Source organism: Coptis chinensis, chromosome 5 (genome assembly GCF_015680905.1).
Source record: "Coptis chinensis isolate HL-2020 chromosome 5, ASM1568090v1, whole genome shotgun sequence".
NCBI lineage: Eukaryota > Viridiplantae > Streptophyta > Magnoliopsida > Ranunculales > Ranunculaceae > Coptis > Coptis chinensis.
The window spans coordinates 37,981,716-38,004,929 of NC_141460.1; the positions used below are offsets into that span (position 1 = coordinate 37,981,716).

Sequence of the window (23,214 nt, forward strand, 5' to 3'; positions counted from 1 at the left end):
CAAGGCACTGAGGACAATATCGGAATTTCTTGATTTCATTTGGGCTAGGGCCAAAATTTCAATTTCCTTAAAGAGGCACGTGTCGTGAAACTATTTAGCCCACGTGACCGTCCACCTTCCCTTCTTCTTCTTCACAAAATCCCCAACACTAGCCACCCAATTCAATTCGCGCCTACACCCATACACACCTCCACCAAAAAAATTTATAGCATGCTCCATTTTCAACCCCCATTCCAACTCAAAACCCCAATTTTATCAATCCCTACTCTAAATGGCTCGATTTCTTAAAATTGTGTGGGAGCAAAATTTTCAAGACCTCTTTTATTCATATCTACTTCAAGTGCACATCAGAGCTGAGATGAAAATAAGAGGATGGGAACCCTTGGTTTTGTTGGAAGGTGCGGCTTATTCTCCTTCTCTTACTCTTTCCTTTTATAACTACATGCTTAGAGGGGAGGATGACCGCATCACGGTTGTCAAGGATGGCTACTCGCTGGAGCTCACCAAGGGGGTGGTGAGTGGAGTTGTGGGGATTCCTCTTAAGGATTATGTTCAAATGGAACAGTCCCCAGACGGAAATACCATCGACGTGATGATGGTAGATACACTTCTTGAGGGGATTAAAAATCCCAAGTCTCACTACGTGTTTCGGAGTTCCCTACGAAGGAACCAGCTAGCAGTATCTCAGTGGACAACCTACAACCTGCTAGGCTCAGCCAAGCCTTCGGATATAGGTAAGGCATTTTTTTTGCAAGAAAATGTGAATATATTATTATAATAATAAAGTTACATTATAGAGTTTCCACCATAAGGAACAAAAGGGCATCTTGCTACACTCTAGGGAAATATTAACTATAACCGGTCTTGGTTTTCCAATTTTGTGACAAAAGGTGGTCTTTCCACGCTCCATACAAATTCATCCTTTTCTAAAGTGGCTCCATGCTTTGCCGCAGCATCTGCGCTGAAGTTGGCTTCCCGCCATGCGTGCGATATCCTATAGGAGGAGAGCGCCACAATAGCTCTCACCTACCTCAATTTCATGACCCAGTGTATATGGCCATAAGAGAAGGCTAGTGCAACTGACTATGAATCTGTTTCTATCCAAACTCTTGTCCAGTTCCTTGTTGCTGCACCTTCCACTGCCAAAGTTAGTGCTTGACACTCCGCTTCATAGCTAGTAACTATCCCCAGTCTTTGTGCGAGAACTCAGAGCAGGTGGCACTGATGGTCTCTGAAGATTAGTCCCACACCCCCTAGACCAGGATTCCCGAGAGAGCTACCATCACAATTGATCTTAACAACTCCTACCTCTGGTGGGTACCATTTGACTTGTTGAATGGCTTTTATCAGTTTGGGCTTGCAAACGATTTCCAGAGAGTGCATAATTGCCAATTCCTTGACAGAATTGAACATGCATCTCTTGGACAATCTACCAATCGTATGAACTCCTTGCCAGACCAGCTTTCTTATGTAATGATGGTTGAAGTTTGAGTTGTTGTACCTCTGCGCATTTCTCATCTTCCATATTACTACCAACAAGCTCAGAACTACTGCTGTCCACAATTCCTTGATCATTGGGCTTGCATGATTTGTCGCTTTAAGAATTCCTTCATATCTCCATTTCCGTTAACTGATAGTGCATTCAACTGGAATAAGGTTTGATATAGGAAAGGTGATGCTTCACCTTTTATGGATTCTTCAAGACCAGAAGAACAGCTTCTGTATCGTGTTCTTTATCTTTGAGCAACTCTGCAAACCTAAGAAGTCAACCGCCCCTCTACCAATGCTGGTCACCAGGATCATGCATCACTAAGGGTTTTAGGCCACAGACGCCCTAGTGGAGGTCAAGGACGCTACCATAGATCTTATCTATACCCACTGCGTCCAGAAGTTATGGCTTCCACCTGCCGCCAGAGCCGATAAGCAAGCACGCCCGACTGAGAAGGTGGATTACTTCGCTGAATATGCCACTTGACAGTTCACTCAGCCCATGGACGGAATTCACTTCCTCCATGGAGGCCAGAGGATTATGCATTCATACCTCTACCAACTCAGGTAAACTCAAGGGAACATTATAGCAGAACAGCAGACCATTAGAGAGGAGTAGCGGTCCTTCCAACAAGAGTAGCGATGTTTTCAGCATAGTGTTACTAGAACACTGCAGAGCATCATAGACACGCTCCCGCATAGTGATAGACATGCTAGGTCCCGACGTCAGCAAGGAGAAGGATAGTCTAGACGTCGAGACGAGTCACACACGGATTCTGACTAGGATTCTCCCTAGTGTCCGTATAGTTGGATTTATTTAATTTTTTGTTTCTTTCTTACGTGTATGACGTAGTATAAGTTTAATTATATGCTTAATATTATTTCCTTCTTTTATTTTGTTTTTCTTGTGGAATTTGGTTTATGAGTAGAAGGCAAAATAGATATATCATGCCAAAATTTTCCATTTTTTTTTCATGCATTCCATATATGTTTTCAAAAATACAAAAACCCAAAAAAAATTTTATAGTATAATAGATATCCTTAGTATAATAAACCATGTATTTTGAGTTCTATATCAAACAGCCTACGCCCCAAACTTATTCGGGGGTGGCGTATTTTCATCATGAAGAATAGAATACAGGTGTATCACTGTTTTTGCTCAATATTTCTATGGTAATCTCTTTCCTTATCTCTTCATACTTTGAGGACAAAGCATAGTTCTATTTGGGGGTGGTATAGTAACATTTGCAAAAACTAGACATTTTCTATATAGTAAATATAATAGTATGTTTGTTCCTTTCTAAAAAAAATTTCGAAAAAGACCAAAAAGTCTTGTTTCCTTTTTCTATGATGAATAAAAAGTTTAGAAGTCTCATTATAACAATAGAGTAAAGACTTGTTCTTCGTAATTAGACTAATATACGTACAATAGTTTCTGCATCCTTTCATGAATGGCATGCATCAACATTTGTTTGTATATAGTAGTGAGTTTCCGAAGCCAAGGTTAGAACAATTAAGTTCCATATCTATGAGAATCTAGCCAAAAGCCTCATCTGAATGATTATTGAGTGATGACACAAAGGATGTCCGGATATAAACATAGTTTTCCTATTGATCACCATGCTATATCCTAAGAGAGAATTTCAGCCCTTTTTGGATCGATATAGCCAAATAAACTTTAAAAACCCAAAAAGATAGTTTTCATCTAGTTACCCCTCTTGAGCCTTCACCCTTTTCTAAAAGCCTTTTTATTCTTCACCAAAAATTCCTAACCCGTCACAACACACAATAAAAAGCTTATCCAGCTGACAAGTGGAGAACTGGATGGATATCAGAAAAAAGAGAAGACAAGACCTTGTATGAAAATAGAACAGTTATTTGCTTCGAAAAGAAAAGAAAGAGAAGAAAAGAAAAGAAAGACCCATCAAAAACCAAAACTCCAAAAAAATCAAAGGTGTAAAAAAAAATCGAATCTCCCAAAAGTTTAAAATCGAAAGAAGACGATATCAGAAAAAAAAAAAAAAAAAAAAAAAAAAAAAAAAAAAACAAAAGAAAAGTTAGAACTCCCAAATTCAAAATCATATAGAGTCACAAAGCTAAAGGGCTAAAAGAATTTATTACAATTCGGAAGCAAAAGAATAAAACGAGGTTCTTCTTTGGTTACAAGTATCTTGAAGACACAGTTCTCAACTTATCAGAATTTGTTTTTCCCTTCCTTTTTTTTCCTAAACCATCACACTAGCCCCGTAACTCCTAATAAAAGACCTTTAGCTCGATTAGGAATAGGATGGTGTGATACTAAGTTGCAAGCGTGATCAATTGACCCTAGTTTTTTTGGACGTCATTTGAGTATGCGAGGAATATAAGTGCCCGCTGCACTTGTGAGAACGAACCTTGAGTGAATCTATTAGAGAGTTGTGATTGCAACACACCCTTGTGAGAACCTACCTTAAAGATACTCTCCAAAAGCCTTGGAAAGAACTCTGCTTTTGCATTTTATTGCTCATATTTTGCACATTTATCTTAATTTAGATGATTAAATTACTATATATATCTTATTCTAAGTTCAAAGGAACTTGTCCTTATTTACCACTAATGAGATGTATGAACTTCTGAGAATAAATAAGGAACAAGACCCTCTGTACTAAATAGAAAACATTTGTGAGTACCTTCACTGGAAAACTCTCATGAGGCTTAAAGCTCATCCACTAGGGAATTCTTAGGGGTTTAAGGCCTTATTATATATGGTCAATGCAATCGCACTTTGCGAAACGAGATTAGTATAACTTATAATAAATCACTCATTTGTGATCTTAGTTTCTTCTCTCATCCTTGCTTGAGGACAAGCAGGATGCTATTTGGGGTGGTGATTAGCGCCCAAATGTACTTTTTATTACCCGTATATTGCTGCATTACAGCCTTTCTTTCTGCTTAACGAAAAGACAACTTATAGTTTTTATTATTTTTTTCATGTTATGGAGTATTTCAGACCACTTATCATAAAAGTTGCGCCTTAACACCAAAAAGAGCCTTATTCATGCTTATTATGAAGACCTGAATCTGCTATGGAAAACTGCTGAAAAAGTCAAAGTCAAACTGTCAAAGTCAACGGTCAAAGTTCAAGGTCAAAGGTCAAAGGTCAAAGGTCAAAGCCTTCAAATAAGAAGAACAGAGATGGAGGCCCTTATCTCAAAATATGACATTCTTTCAAAACATACCTTGGTAAAGAAGAAACCAAAAAGCAAAAGCAAAAGTGAAGTGTGAGGTTTCTAATTTGTAATGGAGAAGGACAAATCTGTAAAAGGCAAAAGTAAGGGTACATAACCCAAAAGTAAGGGAGAGAGAAACCATCCATTGTCTTAGGATCCAAACCATTTGGTTTGTTTAATTTCTTGTCAAGTTTTTCAATTCAAGTTTTTACTTTATTATTGTTTTATTTCCTTTCAATCAAAACTTGTTATTTTACTTCTTCTTATTTCAATCTCAATCTTGTCTTGTTGTTCTTATTTCAATCTTTAATAAATCTTTCTTTCAATGTTTTCAAGTCATTTCAAAACCAACAACTAAAACTTTCAATGTTTTCATTACCTTAAAACCAATCTAATCTATACATGAGTCTACCTTTCTTCTTCACAACTCCCACACTCAAACTCTAAACAATTTAGGATGAACCTCACTTTTAAACAAATTCTTTTGAAGTTACCACCACTATTTAAAGCTTCAATATCTTGCTCACAAAGTCATACTCATTTGAACTTGTCAAATTAGTATAACTAGTGTTTGGAATTGAATCAAAGATGAGATAAGTAGAGAAAACTTATATTGAAAGGAAGAATGAAAACTTGTATTAAATCACTTAAAGCTTGAAGAACATAAAAATGGAAAACAAGAAAATAACAAATTACATTATTAAATTAAAACATTTAATATACTCCTAATTGTAGGAACCATTATTTTCAGAACGAATATTTCTACAAACCACGAGAACCCACGCGCAACGGAATTAATGGGGTTCTCACGATTTTGGATTAGAGAACATACCTTTTAGATCCGGTTTAGATAACTATGAGAATCCAAGCTTTATGAATCCGAATAAACAATCAACCCCTTGATCTTCTGTTTTATTCCTTTAGAACAGATTGGACGTTGTGTGGACAATGATCTACCAATCCCTTTCTTTCTCACAAAGCTAGATCCAATTTTGGATCTATCTTTCCTTGCCTCCTTTTCTGTTTCAATGAATAGTGAATTTTGGCCAGAGAGAGAGTATTCTATTTATAGGCTACAACAGGGACCATGAGGAGAAATTAGGGTTGGGCCTCCTGACGGGCTTGGGCTTCCCATGTTCGCCCAGAACACATGGCCCAAGTCCGTCAACAAATGGCTTATTCCACTAAAGGCCATTGTTGCACTACTGCCCTCATCCTAAATTACATGTCAGCGTTTATGGGCTCCATATTATATGCTAGTTGATCTCTCCATGTTTAAGATATCGAATGTCCGTTGATTAAGTCAAGTTACTGACAACTACAATAATCAACTTCTTATGTCCTTGAGTAGTACCACTCAACCTCATTGTCATGTAGGAATCCTTCAGGGTTTACATGACAATCTTTTTTAGCTCCTCAAAGGGACATCATCAACCCAATTTCTTGCAGGGCATGAATTCCTTCTATAATCAACAGCACACCTTACATATAATGTCATTACCCAATCCATCGAGTTTGTTGATTCACAAATGAATCTCACTCATTGATGGTTTAAAGCAATGTACAATGTATGTAAGTGCCCATTATTATATCCGGATTAGGAGGACAAGCATCCATAATAACAGAGGCATTTGTTCTCTTACATAGTCAGTATAAAGAGAAACAACCTCACTTGGTCCTGTTCAATACACACAAAGTGTACTAGTGTAATCCTATAGTCAAGATAGACTAATACCAGATTATACTACAACCGTACTAATGGTTTATCCAAATCCATCTTGGTTGTGAACGATTACTTATACTTTATAAGGTAGTGATGATATGATCTTCTCTATGTTCACACCATATCATCTTCAACATAAAGTATTAGACACATGCATATAACTAATAACTTATATAATATGCATAATATTTGCCCATATGATTCTCATTCAAAAAATGAAGAATTAGAGTTAATACAAAAGTAATGCTTTTAGTATATAACCCTATCAATCTCCCACTTATACTCAAATAAAGCATTGCTTTTTAGTATACTACTAACAAATCTCCCACTTATACTTAAAGCTATGCTGCCAAGCATCTGATTCCCATCCCCACAACATGTCTGTCAAGGGGTCAGCTAGGTTATCTTCTGATGCTATCTTGGTAACATAAACATCTCCTCTTTTCTAGGTGGTACTTGCGCTCAATGTGTTTACTTGCTTACAAGAAGTTCCGGACCCAAAATTGTTTCTTTGGTTGCCTCAATGGCTACCACATATTCAACTTCCATGGTAGAGTCAGACAAGCATTTCTGCTTGACACTCCTCCATACTATGACTCCACCTCACAAGGTAAACACATAACCTGAGGTAGACTTACTCTTGTCCCTATCTGACCCTTCAGCACCCTCCACACCGAGAAGTAGTAAGCCACGATAGTGTGGACGTTTACCATTCTACATTCGTGGAAATACTTTTGGAGTTCACAATAGTGTGGACTGTATACCCTAAGGGAACCAAACTATCTGCATGGTAGACTAGCATATAATCCTTAGTCCTTTTCTGGTACTTCAGTATATGTTTTACCACAGTCCAATGCCCTTGTCTAGGGTTCTTCTGATATCTGCTAACCATGCCAACGGCAAAGCAGATGTCTAGCCTAGTGCATAGCATGGCGTACATTAAGCTTCCTACAACCGAAGCATAAGGAACCGCTTTCATGTCCTTTATCTCTTTTGGTGTCTTGGGACACATATCCTTTGATAGAGGAACTCCATGCCTGAAAGGCAAGAAACCTTTCTTGGAGTTTTGCATGTTAGAACGAGTCAACATAGTATCAAAATAGGTAGCCTGAGATAAGCACAACATCATTTTCTTGCGATCTCTTATAATTTTGATCCCAAAGATGTGACCCGCTTCTCCCATGTCCTTCATATCAAATTTCTTTGATAACCATACCCTTATGTCTGACAACACTTTCACATTGTTTCCAATGAGTAAGATGTTATCTACATAAAGCACAAGAATTACCACTATGTTTCCATCAAATTTCTTGTACAAAACAAGATGCTCTTGAGCTTTTTCAATGAATCCTTCTGGTTGCTCCATATAGATGGTTTCCTCAAGACTTCCATTAAGGAAAGCTATCTTGACATCCATTTTATAGACCCACTTGCATCCAATGGGTTTTATACCATTGGGTGGCTCTACAAGCTCCCAGATCTGATCAGAATGCATAGATTCCATCTCAAAATTCATTGTCTTTTGCCAAGATATTACATCTCAATCTTGGAGTGCTTCATTGTAGGTCCAGGGATCAGGATCTTGGTTATCAGTGGTTATGTCTAAAGACATTCCCAAACCAATCACCTATCTGGTTGTCTAACAACCCTCTCACTACGATGAAACACCTCTTGTTCGTGTACGTCATTTGTGACACGTTGTGGTTCCTATTCTTGTATAATTGGTACTGAAGTAGTTTAATGTCTCTCCTCTCAATATTTCTAGAATAATACTACTCTGGGTAAAATTTAATGCACTGTGGGTGGAATAAGATTAATTGATGAATAAATTGCCTTCTAATGTACCAAAACAGATAAAAAGTTTATTTTTCTTAATGACAATCTTATCATTTAAAAGAAACAGAATATCCATCCTTAATTAACATAAAAACTGAAATCAAGTTCTTTCTAAAATTAGGCACATAAAGACAATTCTTTAACACCTTAGTCTTATTTCTACCAAAAGATAAACAAACATCTCCCATCGCAACAGCGGCTACTACTCGTAGCATCCCCAAAGATAAGGCAATCTCTCCAAAGACTAAGTTTTTCGGTTTCTCGGAACCTCTGCAACGAAATGCAGACATGGTTAGTGGTTCCCGTATCTACACACCAGGTTCTGGTAGATAACACCACTAAACATGTTTAAACTACTAGTGCATGAGACATACCTCCATTATTCTCTTTGTTGAGAAGAGGACAATCTGGCTTCCAGTGTCCTGACTGCTTGCACTTGTAGCATTTGCCCTTAGGCTTTTTCACAGCTCATTGAGGTCCCATGCCCTTCTTTTCCATATTCTTATGCTTCTGAACATTATTCTTCTTCTTTCCGCCATTAGGCGTAGAAGTAGAAACCTTCTCAGTAGCATAAACCTAAACATAACTCTGCTTAAAGAGACTCTCAGCTGACTGAAGTTCTATAATCAGTTTTGCCAAAGAATACAACCTTTTGTTCATGTGGTAGTTAAGGCAGAACGGTTCAAACCTCTCAGGCAGCGTCATGAGAATGATATCGACCTGCATTTCTGCATCGATATCAGCTCAAGGATCTCCAACTCATTCAGATAAGCCATCATCCTGAGTATATGATCCCTTACAGGAGTCCCTTCAGTCATAGTTGCGATCATCATGTTTTTCATGGCAGTTTGCCTAGCAGCCCTATTCTGGTGTCCGAAGAGTTCCTTGAGATTGAGCATCATATCATAAGCCATGGTCATGGCTTGATGCTGATGTTGCAGCACACTTGACATAGATGCCAGAATGTAACACCGCGACATCTCATCTGCCTTGTTCCACTTCTTATATTCTTCTTTCTCCTCTTCTCCAACAATATCTTTAGGCTTAGGTGGGCATTCCTCATTGAGTACATGTTTGTACTCTTCAGCAGTCAACACGATATCCAAGTTGCGTTTCCAGTCAATGTAATTAGGGCCAAGAAGTTTGTTTTCCTTAATAATAGTTGCTAGTGGGTTGAAAGTAACCATTTTGAAAACCTGAGAATCACATAAAATAACTATTATGTAGGGCAAAAACTTCTTGAGTTAATAACAAAAATTAATTAATTAATCAACCCATCACTTGTACCCTCTACACCGAGAAGTAGTCAGCCACGATAGTGTGGATGTTTACCATTCTACATTCGTGGAAATACTTATGGAGTTAACTTAAAAATCAATTAATTAACCCGTCAGCACCCTACACACCGAGATGTAGTAAGCCACGATATTGTGGACGTTTACCCTATCTACATTCGTGTAGAGAGGTTTTTCCTATTAGTTCTACTTCTCGTCAACTTAACAGCATACCACTCGTTAAAGTGGACACATGCCATCTAGACAAGTAAAACTAAATTGCTGACCTACTTTGGTCCTACAAATAATAGCAGTGACTCCGATGGGGAGGATACCATTACTTGCATCTAAGTGTATACCATTACTCAACTTCTTAGTCCATTATTTGTAATGAATCCCTTCAGATGGAGAAGTGAATTCATACATTAATAACTTCATATAGTTGTCCTTTAGAAGTTTGTTCTGGTAATCTGTAATTAGACTCATCCGATATGGAGGAAGGCACTAAAACCGACGTGCAAGTATAATTATATTACCAACAAACCAGTAATGGAGACCGTGGGATGTATACAAAACTAAATTTCCACTCTCACTTAGTTATTTAGAACTGAGGATCTTTCTGTTTACTGGTCAGGTCTATGTTCATGTTATCTATTATTCATGTGGGCTTAGTTTTTAATAAACTTCCACAAATAAAAACATGCATATAGAATAAGCAAATATGAACAATAAAATGGAAAACAAATTCCCAACTGTTATGGCCCATATTCATTGCTTCATCCTATTCGCCGAACTCTTTTAGTTGCCTTCACAAAGTCTGACTGGGTTCGGGGCAGCGCCCCTATTTTTTTATTTTATTTTTTTTTTTTTGAGAAATCGTGACTTTTTTCCTTCACTAGAAACCTCATGAAATCCCTTCATAGACCCCCGAACAGCAAACAAAAATCATCTCATTATAGAGAAAAAAAATTTCTCTTTTTGCCTTGAAGGCGACCAGGCCCAAATATACCAGATAAAGGCGTGTGTGGCCATACCTTCAAATGACTTCCGTGCCCATCAGCATGACCCGTGCTCCACTTTTACCTATCCATGGAGCGTGGTGCACTCACTTCCAATTTCTCTCTTTCTGGCATTAAACACACGCCTTTTCTCCTAGGAGCCGGTAGCGACCAGCTCCAAATGAAAAAAAAAATCAGATCCAGATTTCAATCAATCCAAATCTTGATCTGTTTGATATTTTGATATTTACAATAGATTACATTAATGATAAAAACAATTACACGATAGATACCGTGATTTAAATTACATATATTGATAATCAAAACTTGTAAAAACGATCAATTTTTCATAAAATAAAAAATGATCCATTTCTTTCCAGAAATCATTCTGACCATAATAGTTGGTCTTGACGCCTGCAAAACCATGTTAGAACAGTTCTACATCTACCAACAAATCTACATGCTCCAATACCAATTTTAGGAACCGTTATTTTCAGAACGAATATTTCTACAAACCGCTAGAACCCACGCACAGTGGAATCAATGGGGTTCTCACGATTTTGGATTAGAGAACATACATTTTAGATCCGGTTTAGATAACTCTGAGAATCCAAGCTTTATGAATCCAAATCAACAATCAACCCCTTGATCTTCTGTTGTATTCCTTTATAACATATTGGACATTGTGTGGGCAATGATCTACCAATCCCCATCTTTCTCACAAAGCTAGATCCAATTTTGGATCTATCTTTCCTTGCCTCCTTTTCTATTTCAGTGGATAGTGAATTTCAGCCAGAGAGAGAGTATTCTATTTATAACCTACAACAGGGACCATGAGGAGAAATTAGGGTTGGGCCTCCTGACGGGCTTGGGCTTCCCATGTTCGCCCAGAACACATGGCCCAAGTCCGTCAACAAATGGCTTATTCCACTAAAGGCAATTGTTGCACTACCGCCCTAATCCCAAATTACGTGTCAGCATTTATGGGCTCCATATTATATGCTCGTTGATCTCCCTGTGTTTAAGATATCGAATGTCCATTGATTAAGTCAAGTTACTGACAACAACATTAATCAACTTCTTATGTCCTTGAGTAGTACCACTCAATCTCATTGTCATGTCAAAATAAATCCACTTGCAGGGTTTACATGACAATCATTTTGAGCTCCTCAAGGGGACATCATCAACCCGACTTCTTGCGGGACATGGATTCCTTCTATAATCAACAACACACCTTACATATAATGTCATTACCCAATCCATCGAGTTTGTTGATTCACAAATGAATCTCACTCACTGATGATTTAAAGCAATGTACAATGCATGTAAGTGCCCGTTATTATATCCAGATTAGGAGGACAAGCATCCATAATAACAGAGGCGTTTGTTCTCTTACATAGTCAGTAGAAAGAGAAACAACCTCACTTGGTTCTGTTCAATACATACAAAGTGTACTAGTGTAATCCTATAGTCAAGATAGACTAATACAATATTATACTACAACCGTACTAATAGCTTGTCCAAATCCATCTAGGTTGTGAACGATTACTTGTACTTTATAAGGTACTGATGATATGATCTTCTGTGTGTCACCACACACCATATCATCTACAACATAAAGTATTAGACACATGCATATAACTAATAACTTATATAATATGCATAACATTTGCCCATATGATTCTCATTCAAAAAATGAAGAATTAGAGTTAATACAAAAGTAATTCTTTTAGTATATAACCATATCAATGCATAACATTTGCCCATATGATTCTCATTCAAAATATAAAGAATTAGAGTTGATACAAAAGTAAAGCTTTTATTATATAACCCAATCACTAATGACCAAAGATTAGCTCTAGGGTCACACTACTCCTAACAAACAAAATGGCTTGGACCCGAAAACATTGGATAACTAATTCTCTATATCTCTTTGGTTTATATAGGACACCAATTACATATTTGCCCTTTCTTGAGGATAAGATTAAGCTTCATGGGCTTTTGACTTAAGCCCATCTAATTGAATTCTTGATTTAGTTTTAAGTCCTTGAGTCTTCAGCTTTCAGCATTGAGTCCTTCAGAATTGACTTGGACAGTTGAATTTTCCTTGGAATTTTGCTCTGGATCCTAAATTGGAATCTTCCTAAGCAGTGTCAATAGCAATCCTTTTGGAACTAAAATGCACATTTTAGAAATATACGTCTTAAATGGCATGTATCTTGCAAACGGTAGCGAAAGCTTTAAGTTGTCTATTCATTAAGCATAAGAAGTGCATATTTGAAGCATTGTAAAGGTAATAAAATGCACATTTGGGTACAAATCAATGTGCGAGCATGATATTACACTACTCGCCTCGCACATCAAACCAGTCCAAGTTGGTTGAATCCCTAACTCTTGGTAAGTAAACTTTAACCAAAAGACTAAACTTTCAAACTTAAACTATTTTATATTTATCCTAATTAATTTTTTTTTTGTATTTTGACTTAACTATATGATATTATCTTAATCTAATCATCCATAAACAACAATAAATAGAAAATAAAACCTAAACATGCTACTAAACTAATTTTAATGTTTAACTTTACTGATGGATTACTAATTCATTTTAAATAATAAAAAAATTTATTTTTTAAATTCCCTTTTTTAATTGAATTTATGGTTTTGAAAACTCAAAACTTTACAAGTCTATCTACTTTTTATCTACTCATAGTTGAATTAAAAAGACTAGGGGGAATTAAAGGTAACTTACATACGAAGATTCTGAGCTAATAGAATCTTCATTGAAAAAAAACAAGGTGCGGCGCTGGTTAACATGGTGCGGGCGCAGGACGGACGCTGGAATGGGATACACGCGGGTGCATGTCTGACAACTGCGAATGCGGGACGCATGTGGGCGCGGCAAGTACACCGCCGCATGGGTAGTAGCTGCAGCGCTGGTTGATTTGCTCCGTTTTCGCTCATTTTTCCCAACAGTCTCCGGTGAACCGTCTCATGCTATTCTCGGGTTCCGTTTGCTCAGAATTTTACTGGAAATACACGAAAAAGAACCATTAGTAACGAAATAAAAGAAAAAAACATGAAAAAGTTGAAAATAAGATTGAGAAGAAGAGTTCATAGATTGATTTTTTTCTCCATCTTCCTCTTTCCATTTGGATCCATGACGGCGGCACCATTTGATTTTTTAAGAATACTGGTGTGTTGGGTTTTGTTGTTTATCTTAAATCCTTTATTTGGAGGAATGGTTTGATGGTTGAAAAATCTATTTCTTAACTTTCTAGTCTTTCTTTACTCTTGTTCTTGATATTTTAATGGTGGAGACACTAGTTCTTTATCTAGAATGGGTTGAAGTCTTAAATAAACTATTGATTTGATAGAAAAACATGTATAGAAATGAATTTGATGGATATCTTGCTCACAAAGTTATACTCATTTGAACTTGTCAAATGAGTATGACTAGTGTTTTTGGGTTGAATCAAAGATTAGAAAAGTAATGAAAACTTTGTATTGAAGACGAGATTTAGAAGTTGTGTTGATCATAATAAGAACTTGATTTAACAACTAAAACTTAAAGAATATAAAAATGGAAAACAAATAAATAAAAAATTACACTATTAAATTAAAACATATTATCTACTCCTAATGACCAAAGATTAATTCTAGGGTAAGGTTTTTTCTCCTCATACTTTGGTTTATATAGGACACCAATTACATATTTGCCTTTTCTTATAGAAACAACCTTGAGGATAAAATTAAGCTTTGTGGGCATTTGACTTTTGCCCATATAATTGAATTCTTGATTTGGCTTTAAGTTCTTGAGTCCATAGCTTTTAGGTTTGAGTCCTTGGGAGTTGACTTTGACTTTTCGGCACTTTTGCTCCTAAACTGGAATCTTCCCAAGCAGCATCAATATCAATTCCTTTTGTGCTAAAATGCACGTTTTAGAAATATACATCCTAAATGGCATGTATCCGGCAAAAGGTATCAAAAGCTATAAGTTGTTTGTTCATTAAGCATAAAAAGGGCATAATTGAAGCATTGTAAAGGTAAGAAAATGCACATTTGGGGACTGATCAGTCTTGCATAATTCTTGCAGATACTACAGGAGATTTTAGATCGAATCCCCCCTCCAATATATTTAATCTGCTACCTGTTTTCCATGGGTTAGGCCATGAGAAGCCTTATCAACACTTACGTAGGATACAACAAGTTCGTACTACATTTCATCATCCTAACGTAAGACCTGAACAAATAAAGCTCAAGTCTTACATTTCATCATCCTAACTGTTTGGCTAACAACACAAAAGTCAAACTCAGTCGACACATGGGAAAAACTAGTTGAATTATTTATGGAATAATTTTACCCACCACAGGAGACTGAGGAGATGTTATCCCAACATCATAAAGAGAATTTAGATATCATAAACGGAGGAAATTTCATGGGTAAAGGAGCCATAGATGCTTCTAACTTTCTAGATAATCAATCCAAGAAAAGTAAGAACTGGGGAGGTAACGATTACTCTCGCTCCATTCCTTCTTCTTCTACAGCTAAGGCAGCCAGTATTTTTGAGGTTAAACCAGATCCTGAACTTAAAACATTAATTAAATCCCTCACTCGTAAGGTAGATGCCCTTTTTGTAAATAAACAAGAAGAAAAACTCATTCCTGTCATGAATATAAACTCTCCTAGCTGTAATTTCTGTTTTAGTCTTGAGCATTCTGATCATTATTGTCCTCTTGCCTATGAGCAACCACCACCACAGCCAGAAGATGTCTGCTCTTTTAATATACCTAACGCACCTTGGAGACAAAATCCTAATTTTAGTTGGCGTAATAATCACCATCATGCAGCACCTCCAGGTTTTAATAATCAAAACATTAGGCCCACTAACAACTACAATCAATAGCAACCAAGATAAGGACAATGACAAGGTAATTATAATAATAAGAATAATAATAATAATAATAGAAGTTTAGTCCCGATAAATAACAACTATCAAAATCCACCCATTAATAATCAACGTGAGATAGTTCCTTTTACACAACCCGTGCCAACTCAACATTCCCAACCCGATAGATTCGATGCATACATGCAAACTCAATAACAGATATTACTAGCCATCCAACAATTATCCCAAGAAAAGACCCAACAAAAAGGCATGTTTCCAGGTCAACCCGTACCTAATCCAAAATCTACAAGCACAGCCTTTGAATTAACCGGTAATCTTAGTAAGGAAAATTTAATACAAGGAGAATTAAAGGCCGTAACTACTCTCCGTTCCGGAAAAGTGGTTGACAACAAAATAATAATTCCTGAGGACTCCCCACAAACTAATAAAGATAAAGGAACCTTACTAGATACCATACCTAAAACTGAAGATCCTACCACTGTTTATGTACTTTTGTATATTTCAGGTTTTTGAGTCAACTATGTGAAGAAAAATGTCACTTTTACAAGAGAAAAGAGCAAAAATTAGTTTCTAAGAAGTTTTATGGTTAAATCCCAAGTTTTAAAGAGAAAAAGCCTTTTTAAAATCGAGTCAAAGCTACAAAGTCAAAGTCTACGCGGGTAGAAATAGAACATAAAAGTCAACAGAACTTCCACAGACCATATCTTTGGACTCAAACCTCCGAAATGGGCCTATTATATGTCAAAACGACCGGCACAGAAAGAGATTTCTAATGGTGTAAATTTTGATCCAATCAAGAGAGTAAAAGTAGATGAAAAGGTTGTTGCAATAATTTTTAACAGAGAAACCCTTTTTGGACTTAAGTAATTTGGTTTTGGGCTTGATTTAGTGGCCTAAAACATATCTCCAAAGCCCATGCATGAAATTGTAAACCTAGCCCTCTCCTATATAAATAGGCATAAGGCAAAACTCTAACTCTCTCCTACCTCTTCTCTTTAGTTTAATCTAGTTTTAAAAGTATATGTTTTATTAGCCTAGTCACCATTAATACAATTCAAGTTATTTTTAATACAAGTATTCCTTTAGTTATGTTTTCTTCTTCTCATTATTTATTCCATGATAGTCTAATGAACCATAGCTAAACCTCCATAAGAGGGGTTTGATTGAAGTTTTGATGAAAACTTGATGTGTTAGTATAGAATAGTTGTATTAAAAAGCTTCAAGTCTATGGTTTTCTATTTAGCAATAAGTAAAATAAACCTAGACTAGAAGGTAATTCATTTACCATGAGAATGGGTTTCAACTTTCTCTCATGCTAATTATTAGTTGGCTAGAGATACCATGAATAATTAGGGATAATAAAGACCTAACCTTTATGTTGAACCTTGTGTGAAAACATAAAGATTAGGGTTGCAACAAACTCTATACTAGCATGTTAGGGATTAATCAAGGTGGATTTCAAATCTCCCTAATTCCTTCTTCATATTTACATCTTAATATTTAATTATCATAGTTTAATTTAGAATATATTCAATATTAGTTCTCACCATATTAGATCTATTTTAAATCATTACTCTCATGCTGTTTAATTGTTCATCATTAGTGGAATTAGCTATTATCTAAGCAATTAGGAGTGGAACGAATTCTTACTCTAGTTTTATTACATGATAATTCGAGAGTAGAACTTTGATATCATACTTAAAAACTTAAAAACCGTCACAAAAAATCATATATTTAGTGACCATTTCGACAAAATAGTAATGTAATCATCTTGTAACTGTCACAAAAGAAAAACTAGTCATGACGGTTTGGTTAAAACCATGAGAAATAAGTTTTTTTTATTAAAAAAAATACTAAATATATGTGAAAACAAAACATCAAATGGAATTGAACGTGCAATAAATCACTATACACACCTGAATATTATCCATTAAATTTCAAGTAGCAATAATAAAGTGTTATAACCATTCAAACATTTCAATCACCTTGGATAACCAATATATATTCTTAAACATGAAGATATGAAAAAAGATTATTCTTAAAACACTAATTCAATTGAAATGGATATAATATTTGGAACAAACTAAGTTTTTTTCTTTATCTTTCGTCTGCAACTTTGGATTTCAAACCATTAATATGCATCCTTGATCCTCGCTTCACAAGATGAAAATAAGTTATGGGGAATATTCTTTGATATCCTCCACTTTTACCACGACCATAGACACCATAGAACTTAGTAGTACCAAACACCAAGGCGTGGACGTCATTACTACCCTCTTTCCATAGGTCCCTCCTCAAAGTGCTTTCTATTAAAAGAAGTAACAGTGATAGTAATACAACAATCTACCATTTCATCATCAAATATTTATGAAACTACAGGAAAGAAAGCTAATATAATACTTTGGGAAGAAGAGAACATACCTGCAGCCGGATCGTATAGTATTATGAACCACCAGATTAATTTAAAGACATTGTCGAGCCCATTTGAAGTGATTACGAGATAGCAAGTAAATACAGATGGAGACGACACAACCCAGTTGAAGTGACAGTGAGTGAGAGCAAATAGAGATGGAGACGATACACCGACAACATAGAGATGGAGATGATACACCGGTAACATTGCTACTATCTAAATTGGTTTATGGTGAGCAGTCCATGCAAATTAACTAAGCCATCCTACACTTCTCATAATAAAACCCTGCCTCATTTTTTATTGTTGATACAAGGTACCTAAAAAATCAGTATCCACTGTTTTTCTCTTGGCAAGACAAACTATAGTCAGTTGAAATCCCAACTTTCCAATCACTTGCATTTTTCAACAACCGCTATCATAAATTGCACTCCTTCCCTTCATCTCCTCCCCATACCAGATAAGGTTCCTTCGTCCTCCACATAAGTAAATCAACATTATAAACATCATGTTGGATCAAAATCCTATATTCCCTGTAATACAATTTACCATTTAAAGTTTCTAAATAGTTTTAATTAGGCGCACTAATATCCTAAAAGATATTCCTTTAAAAAAGTAGTCGCATTTAAACTTTAGCATAGAAGAGCAAAAGTGTTTTGTCGCACAGTTAATAGAAAAAGAATTTTAGACTAACCATTTATCTACAACAAAGACCTTAGCATACCACAACAAAGCATGAACGCACCTAGTAACCAATTTCACCTCGTACACATAGCGAGTCACTTCCTGCAAGAAGAAACCCAATTTCTACTAGCAAACCATGTTATTGCCATTGAGAGTTCAGTAAGACAAAGATATCTTATTTTGAATGAGCAAATTGAAACCCAATTTCACCAAACAAAAACAAAAAAATGCAACCAAATTTTGTTTTTTTGGATTTGCTCTTAGAGAATTACCATTATTGCAACCTGAACAGAGAAAATGGCCAAGGGAACATGGTATTAGAACTAGAACAATAAAGAGAAAAAATAACTCCTAACAAAGAAATAGGGGACAAAAAAAAATCCTAACTAACTTGGCTCGATTGTTTTTCGTAGTCAATGCAAAGCAATCGACTACGGAATTCTCTTTCCCCTTTCTAATACTCCATCTCCAACTTTTAGCAACAATAGAACCAGGAAAAAAACAAGATAAAGAGAGGCTTTCATTCCTAAGTTAGCAAACAAATACAATTTACTACTTCATGATTCAAATCATACAAGTAATTTCACTATAATGCAACAAATATCCATGATTATTAAAATAATATCCACTAAGCAACATGATAAGCACGTAAATGTTACATATTTACGGCCAATTTTATATTAGTTAGTCCATTTAATTTATTTGTTTGATTTAGTTAGTGTATTTTTATTGATTTTGCAGGAATTGGAGCTAAATTGATTAAATGTGTCGAAACTGACGAGATACGCGAGTTCTTAGTTTGTTTGGCGTGATTTATTGGGTTGGGCCTAGTAATATTGAGCTAAGGAAAAGAGGACAAAAAGGAAGTAAATGGAAATGGGCCCATGGCTTATGGGCTTAAGTACACCCACGTGAGCAGCAACTAGAATTGAAGCTTGTTGGGTTTGTGGTCCCGATACAGCACATGCCTTACTAAAGGCCATAACATTCATGTCCACCTTGATGCACCGAATCAGACCTTAGTTTCCTTCTCCATCTCCCATTCTCACGAATAGAAATCAGAAACCTTCCCATACAATTCAAGAAATCAACAGAAATCAAGGGGATCGCCCAATCACCGAATAAAACATTTTCTATTTCCATTGAAACACAAGATTCATACCTGGATCAATTGAAGCCTATAAAGGAGGAGTCGAACCGAAAAGGAGAGCTCTCCAGAATATCCAAAACACAGAACAGAATACCGAAGAACGGAGAGCTTAGGAGAGAAAGAGATGAAGACGAAGATGAAGCCAGACGAGCTCATCAGGATATCGGTTTTACTAATGACTTTATTTTCTTCTACCCTGGTTATTCAAAATACCATGCATAGCTAACTCTAGACTAGGACAGGCGAAGTCTGGAACTGGTTGTTTGTGTTTGGGATTGGTTCTCTGATTTTAAGTATACTTCATATTTATATAAACTCTTCACTGTTCATGATTAATTAGCAAAAGGTTTAGTCTTTCATATGGTATGTGATGCATGCGATATTGTTTGGTCACTTTTGTTATTAGTTAAACACGTTTTTACTGTTTAAGTCCAGATTGTGTACTATTCGTGCTGTAAGAAAACGAATATTTATGTGACCTTGACCTTAGTGTTGAACCGTTAGAAGACACTTATCGATTAAGAGTTACCACGTTCATATCATCGAGACGGCAGTCAATACTCATTGCCAATGCCACTCATATAAAAACTGAAATAGAGAATCTAATCATACAAATACAAACAATGGTTTAAGATGGAGTCATAGTCCTAGTACTCTCTCCACGTAACAGAAACCTAATTATTTAGTTTATTTCCATTTTAGACCGTAGTTAAGTAAAATAGTTTTAGTAGTAATCAATTCAAATCAACAAATATTGTTCGAATTAGGTTAGGTAATATTTTAGTATTCAATTGTCCCTAAATAGCAATCCCTGTAGGATCAACCTCGTTCTTGTGCACGTATTACAATAGACCTCGTGCGCTTGCAAGTATTAGTATAAGTACAACAAAATTTTACTACCTGGAAAGAAACGAAGGACTTAATTCAAGAGAAAGGATAAGCAACAAAACAATGAACAAAAATTTTAGCCTAGTACCAAAAGACACTACCCAACCGAAGGCTACAAGTAGAACCAAACTTGTTTGATGTGCATATAACACCCCACCAGAAAATGCATGAGCATGTGCATAATAATCTCAAGTAACATACATAGCTATTTCATCCAATTCCAAACCTTGGCATCAAAGATCATAAGTTTTATATTGGAAAGTCAACAAAAAATATATGAAATAGGATGTCAATTTATCTGCACATGTACACATAAATCTTCATTAGCAAATTAACAAAGTGCGACAAAACTAATCAAACACCACTAAAAATAAATAAGACAAAGAAGAAATATCAACCAATAATATCAGTAATAGCCATTACAAATTATAGCAACAAAGAGAAATTTACAATTTTCTATATAACTAAAACCCAATTGCACAAAAAAAAAATTAAAAGAAAAATGCAAACAAAATTCTCACCTGTTATGGTGAACGAGAAAATATCCAATTGGTCAACTTCATATCCAAGCTTTGAAGCTTACCTCTAACTAAATTCTCACCTGTTATGGTGGTCATGCCCCAAATGAAAGAAGAGAGAGCTAGAGTAGCGTTGACCGCGATGGAATGAGATCCGAATCAAAGAGCTTTATCAGTCGTCAACTTTGAAATTAACGAACCAGATTAAAGAGAAACGAGCGAGAGAGTTTCTGGATCGAACATCATTGAGGTGGAACTAAAGCTTTTGGGGAGAGAGAGAGACTGAACAATTTTGAGAAACTGTAGATCATGGGGTATGGTGTACTATTTAAACTTTAAGAACCAACTTATAGTTTCTCAATGCCTTAATTTTAGTATTTTACTAGTGCTAAATAACAAGAAGCTCTCTAATTAAGAAACCGCATACCAGGTAGGATCATTCTATCTATCTTTACATGTATTCCTAATATTTAATGTGTATAGTACAATAGATTGACCAACATACATGTACAAAGGATCAAGGAAAGGAATTGATACCTAATATTAAAGATATGTATGAATGACCCTGCACCATGGATTGATAAAGTACGTGTACATGGAAGTTTAAAAGTCAAAACCATGAAGCTGAAATGCCATATTTGGATTTCTAGGGAACTCCTAAATCAGTACAAATTTCACACTAGTATCATTTATGCACAAACCAAGATTAAAGCACCAAATTTAAAAAAAACAAGAAAAAAACCTTCACAGTAGAGTCAAACAAACTATATGATGAAAACCGTATCATCTACCTTGTTAGACTTAGGTTGAGTGTGTATGTATCTGGCTTGATTCCTCCTTGTAGATTTGTTCTGTAGAGTCAAAGAAACCTGAAGAAAAATTAACATGTAACTCAAAAATCATCAACTTGACTTTTTTGTTGACACATTCAAGATTAAGTACCTTAAATAAAATAAATAAATAAAAAATAGGCAATTAAGGAGAGAGAAAGATGCATAGCAAAACAAAATTTGTTCACAACTAACACTAATTTTATAAGTTGCCACAACTTGAAAGGACTGAAATTTGCTGGCCTAACCACAAGCGAGGGAAAGGGAAGAGATGGGTTGCTGCGTGAATGAAATCCAGTTCATTTAACACGGAAACCCCAACCACAATCGAGTTCATCGACTATGATTTTTGAAGCGCAAACTGGAATACAAATTAATCAACGCTGACTTTGGGAGCCGCCCCATTTCCCCAACCAGAACAGACTTCAAACACAACTGAAACTTGAAGCCCTAACGAGTGCCAGTGACATTTAAAACATATTTCCGTAAGATTCACCACAATAATTTCAAAGACCCAACCATGAGTTATTCACTTACCATAAATCTTCAAACACTTCAACGCCAACTCAATGAATTCTAAACCATACTCAGTTGTATCATTCACCCAAAATTCAGGTAGTATGTGAACTAAATTACTTAAAACCACACCAAAAAACATGCCAAGTGCTCACTATAACTAAGGAAAATTTGTGGGCATAAGAGAGTTAAAAGATGATTCACGTACAATTGAATACTTATGAAGCTAATAAATCAACTTCAATTTATCAAAAAATTAAGTCATACCTGGTCCCCTTTTAATCAAATTCCAAAATCTCAGTAACCATAGCTTTCTTTGCATCCATCGCCATAATAACCAACAAGATTCTCAGCACATTTCTCAAATTTGAAATTCTGGAAATTAGAAATCAAATCCCCAAAAGTGTAATCAATGCAACAAAGATCATAGAGAAATTCGGCCCTAACCCTTTTGATCCTAAAAAATAGAATAGGAAGATGGGCACTGGGTGAGATGCGACTTAAATCAGAGTTAAGAAGAAGAAGAAGACTGGAGATTTTGTGTTTGAGATATTTGGGAGATTGTAAGAGGCACGATACCTGTTGGTACGTGCAGGAAGCAAGAGAGTGAGGGAGAGAGAATGTGGGCGAGACCAAAATTAGTTGTGTTTTGGAGTAGTTGTTTTTTAGTGGAGTTGTGCACATAGAACTTGGACCAAAAACATAGATGGGTACTGTGAGACTGTCACATAAGGTCCCGGAATATGCAATTGTTTTAGAAGAATAGTCACAAATAGTACTCAA

General features: G+C 35.9%; 1 pseudogene; it reads right to left on the reverse strand.

Annotated features, from left to right (window-relative positions):
* Positions 1–8,832: 8,832 nt before the first annotated feature.
* LOC147497457 (uncharacterized) lies at positions 8,833–9,443 on the reverse strand (annotated as a pseudogene).
* Between the last annotated feature and the right edge of the window lie 13,771 nt (positions 9,444–23,214).